The sequence below is a fragment of the Mugil cephalus genome, chromosome 1, assembly GCF_022458985.1.
Source record: "Mugil cephalus isolate CIBA_MC_2020 chromosome 1, CIBA_Mcephalus_1.1, whole genome shotgun sequence".
In the NCBI taxonomy this organism is placed as follows: Eukaryota; Metazoa; Chordata; class Actinopteri; order Mugiliformes; family Mugilidae; genus Mugil; species Mugil cephalus.
The window spans coordinates 12,291,762-12,312,160 of NC_061770.1; the positions used below are offsets into that span (position 1 = coordinate 12,291,762).

General features: G+C 43.1%; 1 protein-coding gene across 3 annotated transcripts in view; it reads right to left on the bottom strand.

Annotated features, from left to right (window-relative positions):
• LOC125024414 (prickle-like protein 2) overlaps positions 1–20,399 on the bottom strand; it is a 57,454-nt gene that overhangs the window by 14,214 nt on the left and 22,841 nt on the right. Inside the window, exon 1 of one of the 3 annotated variants that reach the window (XM_047612178.1) lies at positions 16,019–16,494. The exons of 1 other annotated variant lie outside the window; for it this stretch is intronic. The gene's annotated coding sequence lies outside the window, so the exon portion shown is untranslated. Of the gene's footprint in view, positions 1–16,018; positions 16,495–20,399 lie in introns of those variants that run through there. One more of the 3 variants, XM_047612161.1, reaches the window with a different exon arrangement.

Genomic DNA, 20,399 nt, shown 5'->3' on the forward strand with positions numbered 1-20,399 from the left:
TTCAATCAAGATGAATCAGTGATTTGAATTTAATCAGGAAACAATAAAAGCTGCTATCTACAAAACTGGGAAAATAGTCTTCAATCGATTGTATCCACTCCTCGAATATGCAAACACAGAACAAAAGAGGATACTAATTGTCTCAACAGGTTCTTAGCTGTCAGCTACTGTCAGAGCCGTATGTAAGCAATTATGTCACTGCAAACAAACGCTGTGTGGAATTATTCCTCCAACATACAGTAATTAATCATAATTTGCCTGTTGCGGACTCTGCTGAAGCTTTTTTGGGAAGCACGCGGGGCTTATAAATGGCGTTAAACCATTTACTGTGTGCGTGAAACCACCAAAAGCAGATGCAGCAGCATATTCGTTTCATACGCTCTCGTCCTCTGTTGAGTAATGGCAGCACTTTACAACTTTCAACAGCATCCCTTTCTCAAAAACCCATGCGCACATCAGATGAAATATTAAAGGCAGAGAACAGTGGGAGGTTTGAGGCTTTCAGTTCATATCTTCAGTGTGTGTCTAGTGGATAAGCATGTGCTAAAAACCAAAAAAAAAAAGTGGTTCTGGTTTAGTTTGCCCCTCCTCCCTTTTTTTTTTTGCCACAGTCCAACCACGTCCCCGGAGGATTGTGGCACACAAACACTGCTCATGATAAGACCAAATACAGTCAGTGGAGGACAATTATTAAAAATCAAAGGAGGGGATAAGCAGGATGAAAAAAGACTGAGCAAGAAGGCGTCTCCGTTCTGCGCTCCGCTCATTTTACAGATACTGCTAAGGTAACACAGTTACACAGGCGAGATGAATCAAAATGCAAAACTGAGAGTGCAGCACAAAACCAATACAGAACCAGCAGCTGTAATACGCACATGATGAAACAGCTCATTTATTAGTTTTCTTGTTCAAAGATGCTTCTATTTGTTCTTTTAACATACACGATAAGGAAAACATTCAAACATGGCTCTTCTTAGTGTCATTAATGTTCTCCGGATCATTCTCAGATCACTTCTGTTGGTAATTCTCCATTACATCTGGAAAAGAAAATGTGCGGTTGTAGTATAACAACATGATTTTCATTTTGGATTACATTTTTGGTGTAGAAAAAAAGTAAGAGGACTACCACTCAACCTGGCTGAGTCTTTGTCAAGGCGATGGAAAAATCAAAAATCCTTCATGATGGAACCAAGTGCAACGCTACGAATCTACTTTGGTGGCTCAACTCATTCCTCACTTGCATAATAAACTGATAATCAATTTTATAGGACCACAGATGGATGAAAATATCCTCTCCACCTCAACCAGTTTTCCAACGCAAATGGCTTTCGAGTGGCTCAGTGGGTACAGTTTGGTTTGGGCACAAAGACACAAACAGAAAAAGTACAGTGCACAAAAAATCTCCAAGTTTAAATATGGACAATATTTCTGTCGGCGTGAAGTCCTTTCACAGGCATTTAAATGCACTCACGCAGATTCACGGTGACACAACAAAGCACAGTTGGCAGGACTGAAACAGTAACCTACTGCTCCACTGATGCTGGTGTGTAAGCCTCCCCGCTGGACAAACAACGGCCCAAAATGTCAACCCTTGGCCTCTTTCCCCCACCCCTGCAGACCTCACAGTTATCCTTGATTAATAATAAAGGACTATAGACACACATGCGCACGCACACATGCACAAAGGACCGCCTGCGCACGTTCACAATTCTCAAACTTGCAGCCTTTCTAGCTTATCCACGAGTGACGGGGGAATTATCTTACACAGCAGGGAACAAGTGTGCCAGAACACAGTAACCTTCCATACAGGATAATGGGAGCTGGTCGCCATGGTGTCAGCCAGGTTGAGTAAATACAGTAACCCTTTCATGACATTTTCAGATACACGGCCATGTAATGAAAAGAAAAGAATTTCTGTGACAGCATGGCAACTGCGCAGGAGGCTTGCCAGGAAATGGGTTATTCATTTATCTAAACATAGACACACAGATGTAATGAGATGATTTGTGTATTCTGCATTTGACGAGGACGGGGGACTCGTCTTCACCAAATCTTTAAACTGCAGTCTTTCGAGGAAGTTCAGTGTCCTGCATCCTCCTCCATCTTGTATCTTAATCCTAACAGAAGGGGAGATGTGTGCGCGCGTGCGCATGTGTGTGTGTGTGAGTGTTGTGTGTTCGACAGCTCTCTGAGGTCTGTGTCGAAAATCAGTATCAAGGACACCCATAAAAACAGCCAGTGCTCCGTCAGAGCTAGTCTCCGGATGGAACGGGGAAACCATCCGCTCGATGGGTGAAGACAAGTTCCTGATTTTAAATTAAGCGTTCGCCTCCGATTGGCTGTCAATACGCCATCCAACCAGAATTATGTAACCCCTCATTTTAATAACAAACAGCTCTCTTGTAGCGCCAATCAGCTCATAATCCAGTTATGGGGATTAAATTCTTACTGCAGCTTATTTGGATCAGGACTAACAAGAAATTAATTGAAGGGGGCTGACCCTATAGGAATAAAGCTCGTCAGTTCAGCCGGCAGAACAGACTGAGAAAAGCTCGGAGTGAGTGACAATCCTGGTGATATAATTGGGAACATAACGCACACACACTCAAAGTGGCCGTCCGCATTACTCAGTGGCGGTGTTGTCATCAGTTGCTGCAAGGACATAATTTTCATCGGCTGAAACCGCGGATTCCGAAAGTACAGGCAACTGAAGCAAAATGCTTAAACGAAAGCAATTAACCACACACACACACACGCGCCACTGTTCATGTCCCTGATGTGCTAATTGCTGGAGGTGTGTTCCTGAAATCCAAAGTAGGACTCTCTTACCTACAGATGCACAAAATTTCACAAGGACCCGAAAAGCTGTAATTAAAGGGTGACACATTTCTGCTCCTCTCCCACTGTGTGTGGGATGGCCTGAAATAGAATTGCAGGGTTTCAACAGGCAAATCGCGCTCCACACCGCTGCACAGGCACCTTCCCGCGACTCGGGGAGGGAAACGGATACCGGCTGTGCTCGTAAGGCTCCCCATCTTTGTGGGAATTTTAGCGAATTATTTGACAGACAGGCGTGATCAGGTGCGATGACAGGCAGGGCCGAGGAGCAGTGACTCCGTCTGAAGTGACGACGCACACAGACGCGGAGAGTTGATCAATCTCCAGGCCGAGGCCCGCAACCTGTGCAGGGAGAGCAGCTGGGCGGGCAACTGCTGCTGGTGATTCACAAACTGAGGCTAATCTCTGTTGTGTGATGCCATTCACATCATTTGCCTGAAGGTGTACTCTTCAATACGGGGGCCATTATTACCCCTCAGAGCCTTGTATTGTTGGTGGGGAGGAGAGTACATGTGTGCTATATCTGTGCAGGCGTGTATTTATTTTCCTGTGCATGTGCATGCGTGCGTGTGTGTGTCTGTTAATGTGTCTGTGTGAGTATGTGAGAGAGAAAGAGGGAGAGAACAGGAGAGAACGAGTCTGTTGCTATGCATTTTTACACGTCCTCCCACTAGTCTCTTCACATGAAACATCACGGCAGAGAGGAGTTAAACACACGTAGCCGAGCCAGTTTTCTGTGATGCAACAATGTTTTAGCAATAAAAGCCCTGAAAGCTTCAGGATGGCGTGAGAGGTCGGGCGGACCGCTGAACCGTCCTGATGCTGTGAGGGAAAAGGGCTTGAACCCCCTTAAATTGCTCGCTGATTCGCCAGATTGCTCCATTACTTCGATGGGTTCCAGGGTTAGAGCCACGGGGAAGTCGGGTTGTGTTTTATTGTTGACTCAAGGCATGATGTTATTTTGCAGTTTAACCTGCGGCGAAGAGTTCTGTTCGATGGGTTATTACGTAACTTCTGAGTTACGTAAGGGCTCAAAAACTAGACGCGTGCATCGCTGAAAGAATTTTCGTCCTTTTCTCAAATACTACTTTAAAACTTAAAAAGACAAAATGCCGCCTGTGCCTTGCAAAACCATTACTAAAATGAATCCCTTTTGTAATGTAACTTTTCATATTGAGAAGATAAGGGAAGGTTTGGGCTAGTCTAATATTTTGTTGACCCATCCATCCACCCCAGCCTCCTCCCTATGCTGTCTTCCTTATTTGTTCCTGTCACGATTCCTTTGTCACTTGTAATCGTGATTACAGACCTGAACCTGACAATTGCTTTAATTGTGCTTCCTATTAAAAACTAATTTAATTTAGTTGCTTCCTTTCTTATGTCAGTCACCGACACTGGGACACATATGAAACATATGAAACAGACATATTCGAGCACTTCTAATGTAATAATAATTCATTTAGGGCCGAGCAAGGAAGCCTGTTATTCCTGTTCTGACAACTTTGACTGATCACAACTCTGCTACGAAGTGACAGCACTGTGTGAATTTCACAATCTCAGCACTCTCTCCCGAAATAATATTATAAATCTCAATATATTTCCATAATCTCTCTTTTACTGGCAGCGAACTAGCCGCTAATGTTTTTTTTTTTTTTTTTAACCAACGCAGAAGGGCTGACAAATATGTGGAACCTGCCATATGGGAAGCATTTACTTCTCTTCATGCATGTGTAAAGTGCTCTCCATACGAAAGAGACGTCTTTCCATGTTTAGTCCGGAGAAGACTTCTTTACAATGTCGGGGCAGCCACGACAATTAAATGTGAGTGGTACACCAGAGAGTGAGGCCTGTCTCTTTTTATGTATTCACACAATTATGTCCAGAACAGAAGACGGGCTCATGAGGTGTGAATTGTGTTGTTTTAAATTGCACGAAGGTGCTGCAAACAGAAAGCTAATAAAAGATAACTCGCTGTGCACAGAAAGAAAATAATCCAACACCAACATCTGTTTAACACCGAACCCTGGGTTCAAAAGCGCAGAGCAGGATACCAGCCCGAATTCAAAAGCGTGGAAAGAGTAGCCACTGAAAGCATGATTCATTTAACACCCTCTGTCAATGTTGTAGCCTTTTTCTTTTTTTTTCTTTTTTTTCGAGAACCAGGACTTTTGTGGAGAGATGCAGTCAACAATGAACATGCAATGACTCATGCCAGAGTTGTTCAAAAGCAAACAAAGACATATAAATTGAGTGTGACAGTACAAAAGAAGCAGACAATGAGATGGGACGAACTGATTAGATCTCAAGCCTCAACCAGACACAAATTCTGAAAAGAACAAATCTGTATATGTATGTATGCGATGGTTTTGAAGCTGCTGCAGGTGTCCCCACTAAACTTGCAAATCTGTGATTCACTTTCCCCTCCATAACAGGAAAACTGGAATTACAGGCTGAGAGGAAAATGACTCAACTTCTACGGGTAAGAGTATGATTACATATAGACCAGTAGGTACCACCATTATTTATGATGGGGCCTTTTTTTTTTTTACTAGCCACTGACCTCTGTCACACAGCAGTGTGATGCTGCAGAAAGGTTCATGGAAGTTCAACAAGATAAACACCAGCTAGTCTGTGCGGTTGAATGAAGAATGCTGTTAGCCATAATAGGTTGCTGTGAAAATGCAAAAAGTGCAAAAAAAAATAAAGGCAATTGTTACCTGTGCACAAAGGTGATCAGTTACCATTAGCCTAAAAGCTATTCAGCTTACAGCACAAAGCTGTAGACAATATCACAAAACATAATTAACTAATGAGAGAAACCTGTTGGCCATTAGCAGTGCCTCTCTGCAGCAGAAGGGCAGCGGCAAGATGTCGCACCTAAATGGGTTACAGTGCAGCACCAGGGACGACAACAGTGTGTGTGCGAGAGAGAGAGAGAGTGAGAGAGAAAGCGGTGGGCTGAGACGGGGAGGAATAACAGGAACAATTATGATACCCACTCGTTCTGTGATAAGAGCCGCTTCCAAGCTGGAAAGAAAAATAAATATATTAAGCGGCTTAATAGAGGGTAGATAACCGAATACGATTTGGCGAAAGAAAAGGGAGACATTGAGATGGAGATTATGTGGAGCAACATTAAAAGGATAAAAGCATAACAATGGAGGTGAAGAGACAAGGAGTCCAAGGGGAGAAGTGCGTGTTCCTGACTGAACTGCAAACGGAAACCAATCGGAGTGGCCAGGTTTAAGAGCAGCGTCGAAGCTGACAATCTGCCCGGGTCAAAAGGCAGCGTGGGGTTTTACCAGAGATCACCACTTGAGTAAGATTGAACCATCTACCTCGTCTTACATCTGGCAATAAATGAAGCCAGATGTTGAGGTATCAAAATAAAACATACATCTCACTGCACTGGTCAAAGTTAATTGCAAAGCTAAGGCTCCAGCTCTATTTGTCTTTAAACATTGATGTTAATGTAAGTGGACTGATTAAACAAATTCCAGTGGTCTTACTAAGAAGTGAAGGTACAACACAACATCCTGATGTCAAGGGGATACTTAACTGGTATTTAACAAAGTCATTCTTGTTCAAATGCAATTAGTCTAGTATAACATGTATTTAGTGACGCCTATAAGGCAACACAATATGGAAAGGTCTGTATATGTTGATGGAATTATATGTACTAACAAGTGCTATTAAATCACGCCTGTTAAAAGAGTAAGAGGTACTTAGCTTCTCTAAAGCCATTATTAGATGATTTAGAGCTCGCCTAAGCGACACTCTGCGGAGGCCATGCGTGACGCAGCGCGTTCTGAGAACGGGTGAGCGTCCTGCTGTTGGAAAAATCATTAGCTGAAACCTCGAATTCAATTACTTCCCCACTACTGGATCTCCTCTGATGGGTCTCCGGAGGACTTTGTAGCCGAAATAACCCCCACAACTCCCTCCCACTACTCTGATCTCCCCTGCCAGATGAGATCCAGGCCCAGACAGGATCAGGAGCTGCCATCGATGGAACAACACAATCAGAAATACTCAGAGGAACATTTGGCGACCTGGCGGGGAGCAGCACGGGTAAACAAATACAAATCAAGTCCAAAATGAAGGAGGTATGATTTGTTGTGCCACAGGAGTGTCCAGTGGGAGAGTGCGGACAACAGAACATGTGCCTCACCGCTTGGAAATAAACCTGACCAGAGCTGGAGGAAGTAGTCAGAACCTTTAAGTAAAAGAAGCTACACCGATCAGGCATAACATTATGACCACCTGCCTGATACTGTGTAGGTGTCCCTTGCATCTCCAAAGCAGTTTTGGCTCATCAGAGAATGGACATGGACCTTCTGAGGGTGTCATGTGGTTTCTGGCAACAGGATGTTGTTAGTGGAGGTCTTTGGGTCCTGTGGGTTGAGGGGAGGGGCCTCTGTGGATCATCTCACAGATACTTGATCAGTTTGGGATCTAGTGAATCTGGAGGCCAGGTCAACACCTTGTGCTGTTCTTCATGTTTTTTTTTTTTTTGTTGTTGTTGTTCTTAAACAGCTTTTGTGTGTGTGTCCCTGTATCAGACCACATCCTGCCGGGGGATGACTGCTGCCATCAAGAGTATCTTCTTTTTTAAATGATACCATGTGAGAAGTTTAGAAATGTCTCCTATGTTGATTCACTATCTAAAATCTGACGGTACGTTTTTTATAAGGTTAAAAATGTTGGAAACCACAGTGTATTTAAAGTGTGTCTGGTAATACTACTACAACTCTACTAGTAGAATCTTGTAGAGTTGTGTAACATTAGCATAGTTAACAAGGTATCGTACTTAATTAAGTGAATGTCATCAGTATACGCCAGACTTGTCCACAAATCCACCCAGTGTTTTTTATTGAGAGGAAAAAGAGAAGCATGGATGTGTATGTAAAAGCAAAGACAGTGGCATAAAGGGAGTGTGAAAGCCAGGAGCACCTTTCTATACCTTTGGATTCTGGGATGCCTTAAGGGAACCGCTGAGCCGTGCAGTGGGAGCACTGTTGGTATGCAATGGGCTGAGGCAAGTGGATTAACAGTGATCTTATTCCGCTTGATGAGGGGGTTGATGAGAGGCAGGTGGCGCCGCAAACGGAGAGGATCTGATGGTTGGAAGTATGTGAGTCCGTGTGTTTGTGGTTCTCACAAAGGAGGTGTAATAGTTAACAGCTTTGCCCGCATCATATCCTCATCTCGTCAAAGCCGTTTAGAGTGACGCAAAGCCCACAAGAGGAAACCGAAGATTTGTGTCTGTGAAGTAATTCCCCTGCAGCTCCATGGGAAAAGAAGATTTAGAGCATCACGCAGGCATTGTTGACTTTTTCTACATCATCTCTAGGGTGCAGCATACATAATATGAATTAAATTAAAATCAACTTAAATTACTCCACAAAAGGGAGGATTTTGAGTCTGTGTGTGTGTGTGTGTGTGTGTGTGTGTGGTAGGGGCACGTTGTACTAATCATTAGCAACACTGTGGGTGATCTGTTGGTCAGTGGACCAGTTTGATCAAATTGAAATGTGTCAGCAACGATTAGATGAAAGGTTCCCAAAGGAGGCGCTGTAATAACTTTGGTGATCCCTTGACTTTTGAGCAAAAGATCTCTATTTAGATGGATTGCCATGACATTTGATGCAGACATTGACTTTAGCCTCAAGATGAATTTTAATTTGACTTCTAGCGTGATCATATTTTAATCTAAAAAAAAAAAAAAATCATTTTGGGAGGAGTTGGACAGAAGCATAACAGTGACTTAGTCATATTTGCTATCTGAACGTTGTTAAGTGGAAAAGCAAGTATGTTTATATTCTGATTAAACTCCAGATTACTCACATTGAACCATATCTTTTTCTGACTTTGAATTCAGATGTGTTGATTTGTTTTTTTATTGGAGCAAAAATGTCACCGTGGAACATCTGTTTAAAACTGGAGACTTTATCAAAATTCTAGTACAATGATCAAGACTTTCCCTGCAGCCAAATACTATGTTTGCAAAGACGGAATTTCAATATAAAATATATAATTCACATTTGTTTTTTGTTTTTTTCTTATGCTCTCTGTATTGGATTAGAGTTGGGGACGCAGGATGAAGTCATGGCACATACTCAGGGGACAGATGGAACTGTGAAAAAGATCAATTGGAGAAATATTTTTCAATTTAGATACAGATTTGATTTATATGGCAGCTGAAACTGATGGAGCAACAGTCTACTTTAAAAAGGGGATATAATACAAAACAGTAAAAGTCACAGCTGGATTCGGAGCCAGGACTTTGTGGTTTGTGGATCCCGGTCCTTTTTCTGTGATATGGAAATCACTCGGGGCTGATCCTCTGTCTTCAATATATTGTCATCAGACTCCACTTGCGGATATCCAAATATCCAAAGGAAGTGTGTACATGCTTGACAAATATATTAATAACAGATACTTAAAACCATGTTAAATTTCTTACATGTGTATAACCCTCTGATACGTAAATGGTAAAAAAAAAAAAAAGTATACAGTTTTTAACTGTATTGATTAACAAAGTAGATGTTTGATGTAGCCCAGTGAAGCTGGTAACATGTCCTCAGAATTTTATTATGTTTCAACTAATACAAAGGGGAAAAAAAAGGTTAGTCCTACAGCCAATCAGAGACATTTTGTTGTTCAGCTACATGGTGGCCAGATGATGAGTTAGGTTGGTTGTGCGCTAGGGGAAGTTTGGTGTGACTCCCATAATAAGTTTCTTTTGTGTTCGGATCATTAAGGTCAACTGAAGTCATAAGACATTAGCTGGATTGATATTTATTAGCACTGTTATGCATTTTATTGCGGATATTTCATAAGAAGTATTATACCATATACATACAAGGCAATTAATACAAATATTAAATGAATGAAACTACAAACTTGTGTTAATTCACTGAAACGATGCGTGACGTGCAACAAATGGGACGCACACGTTGGAAAAGACGCACAGTGTTTGCGACGCTCACTTTAAAGTGATTTCCTTTTTCATGCATTGTGTCATTCTTAATCATAAATGCCTGTGTGCATACATTTCTTGAGCTTTTTATATCTGCGTGAGTATTTGCATGGGCAGATGTGCCCATGCCGTGTGTGTATGTGTGTGTTTGCAAGTATGAATTTTTTTTTTGCAAGTATGGAAATGCTATTTCAGAAGCACAGTAATGATCCCATTAGTGTGAGGATGGAGTGAGTATTAAACTTCAGGGCACAGCAGCGCTGCAGATGATTCCCCTAGAGTTAACTTTCCTCGTATCCATTAGTCAGTGAGGCCAAACTAGCGCCACAATAAACACCAGCAGCAGCAGCAGCAGCATTTACATCAGACTGTCACTCTCCTCTGGCAATAATCCATACACCTGCACTGTGACTGCAGCCTCCATTTGTCCCTGCTTCTCTGTGTAGCTTTGAATTTCAGGCAAACGGCCCTTTCTCTGACTAAGCATAAACCGCGAATTGTTCTCTTAGTGATCCCTATCGTCAGCCAGTCAGCACTTTCTGGGAAACACAGAGATTGGATGGAAACTGCTGAGACGCACACCGCCACAGCAACGAAGAAAACTGAATCAAGCTTAAACCCGAGCTTTAAGAAGCTCTGCGCCTCTTCCTCGTCCATTCTTCCAGTCCACCTCCTTCCTTCTTTTCGTCCAACAAAAGTGTGTGGGGGGGATGTTTGATCTAAAAGCTTCACAACTGGCCAATGAGAAAGCAGTGGAGCAGATGGTAGGAAGAATGAGTCCAGATGGGAAGTTTTGGCCAGAAAAAGCGAAGTTAGCGCAGAGACACCACGACACATTAAGTGCTGAGGAATCTTTAAAGAAGCAAAATGAGTCAGGAAGTTGGTGGCGATGAATCAGGAATAACGGCGTGAACAGGACCACGACGCAGCTTTGGGAACAATTACAGAAGTTTGCCACGATCAAGTCGCAGTGGTCTCAGCCCTACAATAAGCTTTAATGAGCAAGTTAATGATTGGTTTATTCTAACCAATTAAGGGGCTTTAACACGGCACTTGGGAGAACATTAGTCATCAGACAGAAGCCAGCCTCGGGGAATCATCCAGGATCCACTTCACAAGGGGCTTGATTGCGCTAACGACCGACTGGAGGGAAAATATTCACATTTCGCTCCCCGTGGAAATCAAATCAAGGCGTCTGCACCTCAAACACATAACAGGATTCAAGCTCTCTTTTTCGCTCTCCAAGATTACCATTGAGCTTCTTCCCATCAATCCACTCCCTTTTCTCGGCCCATTTTAACATGTTCTAGTACACCATCATTACACAATCCTTCAACAGCACGGCTCAGCTAAGAGACCAGGGCTCCCTTATTGAAAGAAATCCATCTTGTTGAGATGGCGAGTGTAGTACGAGTAAACTCGATAAAGAAAGACACTCTCCACGACCATTAATATACTCACCACAGCAAAGGAGAACAGTTTTTGTACAAGAACAATGAGTTCTGCAGCAACTGGTTTATTTTTTAATTTTTCTGAGTATAATAGGTGGATTTGTTGTTCTCACATTACATTTCATCACAGTTTATCACTCCTAAGGTATTACTGAGTAACTTTTTGCATTAAGCTCCTAAATTAATAACCTTTTTGGATGTATGTTTTTATTTAAATATTGCTTTTTAAGTCTGCTGATTTTCTTCTTTTTTTTTTGTAAATGTTGCTCAAAAGCCATCAACTTGTCAGTCTGTCTCTGAGTATTTGTGTGTTTGTAACTAATTTCAATCACTCAAACTGGAGCAAGAAGTGCATTTTCTTTAGGGATGATTTTATTTTTCTGCAACAGCAAAATTAAATGTAAAAATGAAACGGCGTGTGACCGAAGCACAGCCGCCATGGCCAAGCACCTCCACGCCTCGAGTGCTGTGTGATTCCTGGTCGGTAGCCAGCGCCTCCAAGTCTTTATTGTGGCCTCATTTTTTCTGCTAATGTTCTCGTTTCTCAGACAAGAGATCAACAAAGACTCATTAGAACAGATGCTGCTTTTCCAGTTTTTTATTTATTTATTTATTTTTTGTTGCAGTGCACGGACCTATACGACCGGGGCGTGGATTTCCATTAACGTTATGATCTAAGTGGGTGCAAGCAACCTTCATCAGATAAATAATACGTGTGCATTTCCATTTGCAATCAGCCACGTATGCAAACTAACGGCACAATATAATATGGAACCGTTGTGATGAATAGTATCATTAGGTAACTCAATGGTTTGGTAATTTATAGATTTGTTTATTGCAATGCTGTAGGTCATTATCATAAAATATTTGAATGAAAGGTTGAAAGATTAATGCACTACACAGAAAATAATCAATAATAATAATAATAAGAAATTAGTCAGTTGTAGGAAATAATCGTTTAATGCAGCCTTACCATCAGTTTTATGCCGTACCCCAGGTCGATGCTTGTAAACTTTACCTTCATCACCCATGACTCAGCTTCTTTATTAATATCTTAAATCAGGCTGATGCTACAACCAGCTGTTGTCGACTGTTTTACTTCCACAGTGTAGTTGTAGCTGGCTTGTAGGGTTGTGTCACCACTGAAATCACGCCAGCTTCTTAAAGTTGGCAGTGAGGTTGTGATTTTCATGTGCGCGCAGTGATTTAATGTGTGCATGTGTGCCTGTAGGTAGAGATTAGGTTGACCCAGGGTTGTGTTATCACTTATTTTATTTCAGTTCTCATTTGTTGCCAGGGTTGTATTCATAAAAAAACAAAGTTGGCCAACTACACTATATGTTTAAATTTTAAGAATCCAAATAAAAATGTCCTCCTAGTTTTTATGAACTGTCATCGGTGAACTACTCCTCCTGTTTCATTTGCACCTTTATGTTAGCCAAACATGTGTCAAACGGCGAAGTACAGTCATGCAGTATATTTACAGGAAGTGATCTAAAAGTGTCACACCTGTGCCAGTCAGGTGTCGGCGCATGACATCAAACTGCATGTCACACTTTTCGCGCTCCACAGTCATTCGGTGAATTGCGCAAAGGCAGCTCCTGTGTTGAGTTCCTCTCTCAGATGCCAGTGTGCGCTCTTTGTTCTGGCTGTGTCTCGTGACGGGTCTGCAGTGTGCTGTTTGTATGAGTCTCGGCCTGCGTCACCACTGACTGTGAAGGCTGAACACTGCAGGGTGGAAAAACCACTGCAACATGTATGTATTTTTACCTTGATGTTTCCAGAAGAAAAACAAATGAATTAAGAGCAAGTTGTTAGGATTCATATTGGTTAAAGTCAATGTTCTTGTTTTTGTTTGAACATCAGGTAAAATATTGAGTGAGTAACTTTTTTTTATTTATTTTTTTCAGCTAGAACGTCATAGAAAGTCTGTGGCTCTGTGATCAATAGCGTGTTTGTGCAAAGAATACAAAAACAAGTTTGATTTTCACAGAGCACAATACACTCAGACGTAGCCGGCCTTCACCGTCGTCTCCTCGGCGGAATAAAATTCCCTTCTTAATTTAATCCGGCACAGCAGGACCGAGCCGGGGTCCTGCTTGAAAGTGAATGCGGCGCAGCACAGGATTCATTTCCTGTTCAGGAGCGTTTCCAGAAGCCAGCGTTTAAAGCTACTGTACAAACCATCACCATGGCAACCGAGAGCTATCCTAAAAATGCAACACAAATGGGTGAAGCCGGAACACAAAAACAAGAAGCCACTTCAGATAAATTCAGCTGTAATTACAGAAGCAAGTCTTTTATTCGGGTGTGATTATTATTTTTGGGGAGTGTGGGAGTTCTATTGTAACACACTGGTTAAAAATATATTTAAAAAAAAAATGTTTTCAGTACTATCTATTCATAGCAAAACCTCTACACCATCACGCTTACTCTGCGCCATCAACCTTACGCAAGTGAAAGGTCATAGCGTATCTATTATTAACTGGCTTGGTCATGGTATGTTACATTATTAATCACCTCAGTAGAGTCTCCAAACACCCACGGTGCGACTTTGACCCAGGTGTCACATACGTTTAAGAAAAAACTCAGCCCTGTAATTTACCCACATCCCTTAAATAGAATTCAAGAGACGTTTCGGTCATCTGCGTCAGAATCGTGAATAGTGTCTTGACAAATTTAGCAAAGTAGAGCCTTGGAAAAATCTGCCAGCGCCAGTGATTTGTCAGCGGGAAATGAAGAGGCTCCCCGTGATCCGTTTGTTAGCAGAATAGCTGAACATGAATGGCAATGCAACTCTAAATCCCGAACACGTCCTTTGAGGGAACTAAACAAACAGCCTTTGTGCGACTGATACAATTGTGTAACATCTGACTGAGCCACCTGAACTGTCAGCGTATCAGGGCCATAAAAGCAGCACAGAAGCAGAAATGTACTGTGAAAGCACCGCATGGGGCAGAGCAGCAAGAGCTCTGAGACACCCGCCCACCCTTCCTGAATCAGCCGTTTCTGTGGCGACCAGAGCGGAGAGGGGTGGAGGGAGGCGCTCAGCGAAAGTGAAGAGACAAACATTTGAAACCTGGTGGGAGAAACATGAAAGGATGGATGAACGGATGGATGGATGGATGGATGGATGGATGGATGGATGGATGGATGGATGGATGGATGGATGGATGGACGGATTGGGGGGGGCTACATTGAGAGATGAGTGATGAAGGGTCAACGGGGAGCTGGGGTCGACTCCTCAACATCACAGTCAGTGACAGATTGACAGTCGGAGGCAAACAAACGGCAGCATCCACAGCGAGAGGGACAAACACTGAGGGGATTTTTCACTGTCAATGGGAGACCAGTTCGCGGTCATGGCTCAGGGGTTTAAACCGTCCAGACACTGACAATGTCTCTGTGTGCAATCTCCCTCAGCCATATGCTCTGGTTCAAAGGCTCGCGTTTCTCTGTCCTCTCATTACGCAAATCATACAAGCTTGAAGCAAGTCATGGCAGATTAGGGCTTACCTCACGGACAAACTTCAAAAGAGCTCAAGTGGATTCAACAAGTTGTGCACCGGAGGGGAAAATAATTTTGGACCATCCCCCTGAATCCCTGCGGTAAACACTCATGAGCTGCCATTACGCACTATTACATCCCAGGAAGCAGCGCAAGCGACAAGTGTTACATACCAACATGGAGGAGGAGAAGGTGCTAAAGAGCACAGTGTCGTGTCACAGCACGATTAATGAAGTTTGATCTCAGTCGCGGCCGAAGCAATTAGCAACATCATTAATGACGTCGTCTTTAGGTGTGCGTGAGAGGACGGACAGGCTGCGTGGGAAATAAAATCCACCCATCTCTCGAGTGACAACTTTACACTGAATTATGTGCCGTGCTTGTGATGTTACAGAAAAACATACGTAATCTCCCCCATTAGACGTGTCTTTGATTCGATGTCAGCCCTATTTTTGAGGCCGCACCAGCTTGATGTGGATCTTATTATGTAATGGATTAGACCGAGAATATTGTTACAATCTTACACAACAGCCGTCGCATAGTCTCAGTGCCACATCAATTAGGAAGGATGCAGTAGTTCTCTTGCGCAGTCGAGACAAAAGGCGCACTAAGCTCAAGGAAAACAGCGCAAATCTGAATCGTAAACACCTTCAGATATTCTTGACAGCTGCCCATAAACTACTGTGTCCACACGCGCGCAGATTAAGGGCTGAGACGTACGCACAATCTGCATTCCATCAAAGACTGGAGTGGGCTCAAAGCTGCTGGCACCATCTTCATCACGTTTTTTTTTTTTTTTTTGTCTTCTTTCTGTTTCTAAAGACTGAGAGAGCAGCGGCAGAGCTGAAACTGTTCCCACTCCACCCACTTTCTCTTGCGGGGACACATGGATTCACACACACGGGGACGAAATCAGATGCGTTCACTCCCATCAGAGGCGCCGCTTTCCCCAAGTCCCCTTGCTCTTTCTCACCTGCCACTCAAGAGGTAAACAAGCCTTCACATAAAGCTTCCCCCTCTCTCCATCCCCCCCTCCCTCCACCTGTCACATCTACACGCATGAACAAATGCGCCTCGGTTCTTAATCACAACTTTCAGCACGTGTTAAATGGTTACATCCTTCTTCTAGTGAAATGCCACAATACGCACGCAGTGCCATTATTTTAAAAAGTAAAACACAGCAGCGATGATGGCACTGAAGAACCGGGTCCAGATCATCGTGAAGCTGCTGGGACTCACCTGTTTTGTGTTGCCTGAGTCCTGGCGTGTGATGCTGCTCAGACAGCGGCAGAAGTGCGCAGGGGCTGGACAGGGCTGCTCACACTGGACACATACCAGAGGACTGACTGGCTCAGATCTGCTCAGCTCACAGCTCTCTCCTCTTCCCTCCGAGTCTCAGAGACAAACAGCAGCTCTGCCTCCGCTCCCTCCCCGCCTTTCACACGTACTGTAGCAGCAGCAGCAGCAGCAGCAGCAGAACAGGGAAGGGCTGCAGACTCTGATCAGCACAAGCCTCTCTCCTTCTCTCTCTCTCTCTCCCTCTCTCTTTTCCCTCTCTCTCTCTCTCTCCTCCGGGCTCTGTGTCTCCCCTCAAGTGTGGCCACGGGCACCCGCGGCTGGGGAGAAAACAGCGAGGAAGGGTATATAGATTAAGTTGACTGCGTTTTGCAAGTATTTATGTTGTGTGTTTGCGTGCGAGGAACGGCATGCTCCGTCAACAACACGGGCGTGCAGGCGGTGGGAGAAAGCTTCTTCACTCCCACCTTCTGCTCCCCCCCCCCCCCCTTTTCTCCACCTAACACCCTCCCACTCCCCTCCACCCCCCCACCCACCCACTTACCCCCTCTCTTCTCACCAGCTCCACACCAGCCTGTTGAAATGAGTCATCAGCTATCAGCCAATCGCTCGGTGGCACACAGCCTCCGATTAGAATAACAGGAGTATTTTCTGCACTCCTGTTTGAAGGAGATGAAAAATGAAATGGAGACTTGACATACTTTGCTCTGAGTGGTCAAGATCAGGCGGTAACAGATAATACAAAATTTAGAACATCGGTTGTTTTAAAAAAGACAGAAAAGAGCATTTTAGCCACTGAGATTAAGGAGTTTTTTTGTTGTTTTTTTTCTCCGACAGTACTTTAACTGCTTACAAAGCATTACGGTGATGTATTATTATAAATGTTCGGGATGCATCACTGCACTGCATTACTCGTCAGGTGTGACTCATTGGTGGTACGGTATGATTCACTCAATCAAGGCTGAAGCCACATTAGATTAAATTGAGGTCCGACCCTGGGTAGAATGAAGGTAACTGACTAAAATGGATCACAGATACGCTGCTCCGCTACAGCGTTGCACAATCTGTGACTACGCAGCGATCCAAGGGCCCTTCTGTGTAGTGAGGTAGGAGGAGTTATTCTTAGTGTTATTGTTTCTGCATTAAACACTGTTTGGTGGCAGTAGGAGCTGCAGCAACGTTGGACGGAGGTAAACTATTTTGGGTGAAATCGCCGTAGGTGAAAAATCACCTCAAGGTCTCAACCAACTGGGGAGCATAGGGGATACTGAGGCAGACCTAAGTTTGTAAAGTGGGGATTGTACAGACTAATTGGTTTGCCGTCTTGGCTGCTATGACATGGCGCTATAGGCACCACGTCGACTAGTCGCTGGTCACGTGACAGTGACAACATGAGGAGCCCAGGACGGCGTCAAGTGTGTGGAAATACTTTACTAAAGATGAAGCCCGTTCTGCCATGACATGCAAAATATGTAAGTCAGTCCGAAATACAACAAAAGGCATCCGCTAACGCTAGCTAAGCTGCTAAGCAACAGTTTGCTTAGGAATTTTATTGCCAACGTTATTAGACCTTTAGCTGCTGTACAGAGAGAAGGCTTCAGAGAAATACTGCATTTTTAACCTCCTGAGACCCAGGCTTTTATTTGGTATGCATTTTTAATTTCTCTGAGGTCTTTGGGATAAGTAGGACAACTAGTAAGACATACAAAAACAGACAGGAAGTACTAGTTTTTGAAGAAAAACAAAAAACAAATGATGTTCTCATATGTGGAAATTATGTGGATTATTTCAGTATTTATATTAAAGAAGTCACCAATGTGTGACAAAATATAAAACTACTTATTTTAATAACTGAACATGGCTCAGCAAAGACAGAACAATTTAGTCTCAATATCTCCAAATGAGTACTTGCTAATTAGCAAAAGTTGCTAATTTCTTAAACAGCATGTCATATCGAACTAGTAGTATTAATAAGCATAAATAAGTTTTAACCTTTGATACCACTAGATGGCAGGCTAAAGTGTCCACTAATGAGGACAATGGGTTTAAAGAAGCCGGATAAGCTGCAATAAAACCTAAAACTGAAGGTCCCCATATGAGAACGTGGGGTCTCAGGAGGTTAAACAGGCTACACTAACCTATCTAACATGTTGTGGAGTGCTATTAAATGCTACTGATGAGTCGCAGCCTGTTTTTATACAGGTTTTATACACAGTATTTGCACAGTGCACAGTGTATAGCACATGAGCTGCCTCATCTGTTCTCAGCACGTGTATTCAAGGTCATTGTTGCAAAGCAATACTTTCTATTGTGTGTTTATCAGTGACTAGTTGGTGTCAACTCGACTTTCACCAGAGCTGACTGAACTCGCGCAACCCCTGTTATAATAGGGTAATAATAGTACATGTCTTCATCTCATCTGGATGAATGGATGGATGGACTTGGGTGGTTAGCGGCTTCTCCTTAGCCGAGAGGCAATAATCTGCAACACTTCAGCATGAAGCTTAGCAAACAGGTGAATGTGGTACCCGCTGCATAACCTGAAAAGCAGCTCCTTTTCCTTCAACCCTGCAGCTACTGTATCATCCTCTGATTGAGGAGTCTGAGCCAAATTTGTCATGTTTTATCACTGAAGAGAAGACGCGATTTATTGAATTAATGTTTCGGTTGAAGGAAAACACTGGGCAGGTCTGACGGTATATTGTTTATGCTGGGTTTTAGTTTTTCTCCAAAGCTCCAAATGTTTGTTCTTGAGAATGTGACTGGGAGGTTTTCTCTCTATTCAGCTGTCATACTAAATATATTCTTATCAGCTGGTAAAGGAATTTACTTTTACACTATGCAACAAACCGCAGTGGTGCCACCAAATCCGGTACTTAAGCAAAAGTTCAGTAAGGAAAATCTGTTCACACATTCTGCCTCTATTCCTACATTTTCTCTGCTGATCCACTCTCCTTTTTTCCCCCCCTTCTGCTTTCCAATGCTGTGCAAAGCCCTTCGTTCTCCATTTCAGTTTCACTGCTCATCCAATGATCTGTGCGCCTGTGTACTCCGAGCCAATCAGTACCTCTTCTTGATATTCCTGGCAGTCTGTTGTACAACCCTCTCCCTCTCTACCTCCTCCTGTTTTCCTGGGGGGCCTTGACTGGAGTCTCTCAGCCTATCTCCTCCACCACCACCAGCGTCTAGACATCAAGGGGTCCTGTCCGTATCTAGTTTGTCTGGAACCACTCCACTGGGACCCGCTGGGCCATTCGAACTGTTTGTTGGGGTTTATGTGGTGATGGACAGAAGAGTACAAGCGACGTAGTCATAGCTGTCATCTGAGCGCTGTGGAGTTGGATTTGTTAAAGCCACAAAGTGGCTCTGATTGGTCGCTGAAGTACTTTCTTCTCAGTTTTGGTTGACATGCGCCTCATAATGAAAACCAAACAGCATGTTTCTAGACTCATATACCGGAGTCGTCCGCATCTATTATCTTCATGTAGAATTCTGCTCTGCCTGTAATGTCGCTTCTCGTCAGTTTTTATTTTATTTTTATTTTATTTACTTTCAAACCATCTCCTCTTATAAATGTCAACGTAAAAATCCACAAGGGAACTGAAAGTCAAACAATTTCTCAGCCCTTTTTGTTGACCAGACCAACGCTATGTCACAAAATAAATATAACATATACCCTCTCAGTCATGATTATATATTTCATTTGAAATCTTCAAACATTGTCATTAATCTTGATCGACATCCCACTTGTCAAATAATGGGGTTACGTAGGGTTACAATGGAAATCAATTGTGAGCAGCACTTACGGCCGAGTCAAGATTTAATTTGAGTAAAATCAGATGAAATGTGGGGACATCTGTGAAGAGTGCGGCACATAATACAATAAATGTAACTCAATATCTGCCAACAAAAATGGGTTTTAACGAATCAAAACTGTGGCAGTCTATTGCCAAGGTCACATTCTGAATGGATTTCTGTCATGTCCGGTCCATCAGGAGAAGGATTTGAGCCAAAGGGTGTGAAGGTGAGGAAGTACAGACCAGGTAAAGAAGGCCAGAGATATAAAAGTGATCAATAGTCCATCATCTGATAGCGGAACAACAGGAGGGCGACAGATGCATGTGGAGACAAGAAAGCTTATTCCATATGCCTCAAAGGAAATCTGCAGGGTGGCCGTTAAAATCATTTCCCCTCCATAAAATTGCAGGCGGAAAATACAAACGCAATAACTTGAAGATTATTTGTCTGAGCTTTTTTTTTGGCACAATTTCTGTTAGCTGTAAAATAAATATATAAATACTGAAAAGGGACACAAAAGGCATTT